The sequence below is a fragment of the Fukomys damarensis genome, unplaced genomic scaffold, assembly GCF_012274545.1.
Source record: "Fukomys damarensis isolate Sample0158 unplaced genomic scaffold, DMR_v1.0_HiC HiC_scaffold_19, whole genome shotgun sequence".
Classification (NCBI taxonomy): Eukaryota; Metazoa; Chordata; class Mammalia; order Rodentia; family Bathyergidae; genus Fukomys; species Fukomys damarensis.
Window position 1 is genome coordinate 55,775,984 of NW_022900931.1, and position 4,281 is coordinate 55,780,264.

Consider the following 4,281-nt stretch of genomic DNA (forward strand, 5'->3'; position numbering starts at 1 on the left):
CTGTCACCTACACTAACAGTACATGTGTTTTGTTTTCCTCCCCTTTCTTATAGGGCACAGCTGACATCTTTTTGGTTTTTCTGTTGGAGGTTTTGGGATGCTGCACCTGACTATTCACCTAACCCACCAGAATGCTCCACAATTTTTTTTTGCATAATTTCCTGCACAGAAACATTTTATTTTTCCTCTGGTATGATCTCTTATGAGTTCCAGTGTCAGTGCTCAAAGAAAATTTCTCCATAATATTTTGCACTTGTAATTTTCTTTTTCTTTCTTTCTTTTTTTTGGTACTGGGGATCAAACTCGGGCCCTTGAGCTTGCGAGGCAGGCGGTGAAACCACTGAGCTAAATCCCTGGCCCCTTGTAATTTTCTTTGTAAACTATTAAACTACTTATGCTACACATATTTAAGATTGAGTAAAACACAATCATTGACCAATGCCTTGTGTTTCGAGTGACAGCATAGTTGCTGCATAACTCATCAATAACATTTACTCCACCTTTGGTTTTATTTTAGAAAGTTTCCAGCTCAGGCTTCCATTTTGTCAAGGTTTCCTTATCAATATTTCCATCACGGTGCAGTGTTCACATCAGCAGTACCAATTTGTTTTTCTTTACCATATACAAGGCAATGCAAATCTTTTGGAAATACTATACAATTCTCTGTTTTGAAACTGCAACATTTTATCTGGAATTTCTGCTTGTTTCTGCATACAGTTTCTGTGCTGTTCAACTTGTGCTCTGTTAGAAAATGTAACATCTATTGGAAACTGGTAAACCAGTTGTCAAATATCACATTCCAATTAATTTGGGAGATGGGAGCAACGAATCTGTCTATAACATCATTCAGTTTATTATGATATGAATAAGGACCTGATGGGTGAGTTCCAGGATAAATTTCTAAATTGAAAGCATAGTAAGTCTTCACATCCACAAGGGGATACATTTTTATACCATAGTTTGACCCACATAGTTTGAGACACTTTTTCATATTCCTGTGATTACCATGAGAAATCTCTGCTAAGTAAGCAGACCTATGAATGCTTTCAGTTTAGCTAATGAGGTGTCACAGCAAATACATTTTTGAATGCAGCTCTTGGTGCATACTGAACATTTTACTTGTATTTTAGCCTTTGTGTATTTCACAGCATCCTGTAGAATTTAATCTGTTACAATTTCCAACATTGAATGGCAGTGCTAGCATTCTGTCCAATATGTTTTACCCCTGCCAAGACCTCCATTGTATTTTCAGACTTCGTCTAATACTGGATTCTTCCATGTGATTGCGTGACCATTTTATAACATTTCAACTAGTCAAATAAGTCTTCACATGGCTGGGTTCTTTGTCATCTGAATCAAGGAGGTCTGCATTCCCTGTGTCTGTAGTTGATTCTTCCTCCATTTCACTGTGACAGGAACTTTGGCTCACATGGCCAGTGTCAAAGTTGTCATTGTTGTCGTCATCATCATCATCATCATCATCATCCACCCACATCACTCTTCTGCTGTGAAAACATTATTTTACCATAATGAATCATCATCATCATCCATGCATGACTAATCTGCTGATTCACTTTTGACCTCCTCCAAAACTTGCAAATCTGGTTTTTCATGTGCCATTGCACTGAATTAGGCTATTTTTACCAGAAAAATCAAAAGAAAAAATATTTAAAAAAGAAATCCTAGAGTGGTATGGGTCCGTTATACCCTCTGTGATGCTCAGGTAAACATATAACAGGCAAAACCTATTACATGGAGCATCATAGGGGTGAACATCCTGGTTTGAAACTTTTGTACACAAGTACACACCTTGCCTTTTGTTGTACCAAGTGAATAAATACACAGATTGCCTCCTGTATCCCTCAAGCAGAGGTACTGAGACACACAGGTAGCTACAATTATGCTAAAGTAAAAATTTACAGTAGAAAAGTAAGAGATGTGTTTGTGGAACCCAGAGTTATGCTTCACACTAATTTTGTTTTAAGACAAGGTCTTTCTAAATTGCAGAGGCTGCCCTCAAACTTGCAATCCTCCTTCCTCAACCTTATGAGTAGCTGGGATTATTGGCATATACCAACACACCTGGCTAGTTTTTTCATTCTTACCATTATTCAAATATTTGTCTAACTACATTAACAGACAGACACTAGAAATGGGTAAGATGCATTTGTATGATTGGAAAGTAAGCATGATAATGGAAATTAACTTGTAGGAATTTTTTCTGTTTTTGTTTGTCCTCATTTATTTATTTACTTTCTTAACTTATTTTGCAGAACTGGGGATCGAACTCAGGACCTTGTGCTTGCTATGTAGGCACAGCACCACTGAGCTAAATGCCTGGCCCTTTTCTGTTTTGTGTGTGTGTGTGTGTGTGTGTGTGTGTGTGTATGTGTGTTTTGAGACAGGGTCTCACTTTGTCATTCAGGCTAGCTTTGAAATCATTATATATCCCAGGCTGCACTTGAACACATGGCAATCCTCCTGCCTCAGCCTCCTGAATGCTGTGCTTACAGGTGTGTGCCACCATGCCCAGCCTATAAGGATTTTTTCTGAGAAAAAAAATGCAAATCTGATGATGCCAGATCTATCCTTCAAGACTCTTTCCCCACATCTTAGCCCATTTGGGCAGCTGTAACAAAATACCATAAATTAATGGTTTATAAACCACAGAAATTTATTTTTCACAGTTCACAAGTCTAGGATCAAGGTTCCAGCAGATTCAATGTGTGGTGAGGACTCACTTCCTGGTTCATAAATGACTGACTTTTTTGCTAAAATTTTACCTGGAGAAAGGGGCACAAGATCTCTCTGAGGCCCTTTCTATATTTTTTTATTCTGAGTTAGAGTCTCACTAAATTACTAAATTGCCCAGGCTGAGTTTGAATGGTGGTCCTCCTGCCTCAGCCTCCCAGAGTGCTAGGATTACAGATGTGCACCCCCATGCCTAGCATCTCTGAGGTCTTTTTTTTTTTAATAGGTGTATTAAAATCCATGAGGACTCCATCCTCATGACCTAATTACCTCCCCAAGTTTTCTCTTCCTAATGCCATCTCCTTGGGGGTGACATTTCAACATGTGAATTTGGGCATAAACATTCTGCCCACAGCACCCCCTGCTAAGCTCATATGCAAAACTTTTAAAGGTTTCAATGGCTTCTCACTGCTCTGAGCTCTTGGAATAACCTGGGGCATGCTGTTTGCAAAATCCCATGTGGACTGGCGCCTGCGTAACTCTGGTCTCACCTGTTTTCCTTCTTTACCATTTTCCATGCCTGCCACCTCTCAGCCTTTGTCCTCCATTTCTGAAGTATCTTGCACTTCTCTCAGGTGCCCCCTCTGCACCTCGGCGGTGCACTGTTTTCTGTTGCTATAGAAAACACCAGAGGCTGGGTGTCTGGGAGGCCGAAAGTCCGAGGTTGGACAGCCTCATTGGCTTGTCCTCTGGTAAAGGCCCCCACAACTATATTGCAACATGGTAGGGAAACAGAATGGAAACTTGGCTGTGTACAGAAAAGGCCAAGGGCAAAGGTGGCCTTGCTTTCTGACAACCTGTGTCACAAGGACTAACTGTCTCTGTGAGGCCAGCATGACTCACTTGTAACGGTGATGTCCCCCAACCTAATTTTCTTGCACTATTCCCACCCTCTTAGAAGTCTCACTACCTCAACACCATCATGCTGAAGACCATGCTGGGGAACAAGATTCCAGCACATGAACTTTTGAAGGACACACTCAAAGCATAGTGTGCACGAAGTGTGTCATTGTACATTGTGGTGACATTGTCTTTTTACTTGTTCAACTTATACATTGATCTTTTTTTTTGAGACAGGGTCTCACTATGTAGTTTAGGCTGACCTTGAACTCACTATGAAGCCCAGTCTGGCCTCAAATTTCCAGCAATCCTCCTGCCTTCACTTCCTGAATGATGAGATTAGGGGCATATGCCACCATGCCTGGTTTACATTGGCCTTAGATCATTCCAAGGACAGGGACTGCGTGTGTGTTTTCACCACTGTGACCTTAGCACCAACTCATATAGAGTAGGGATACAATAAATCTTTCTCAGATGAATTAATACAGTAAGTCCTTTTTGTGTATTTATGATCATGATAAAAGGTGAACTTTTTTTTTTTTAAAGACGAAATAAGCTGGGCATTGTAGCACATGCCTGTAATCACATTACTCTGGGAGGCTGAGGAGGATTGCAAGTTTGAGCCCAGCCTGGGCAATTTAGTGATTTCATGAGACCCTGTATCAAAAAAAAAAAAAAAAAAAAAAAAAA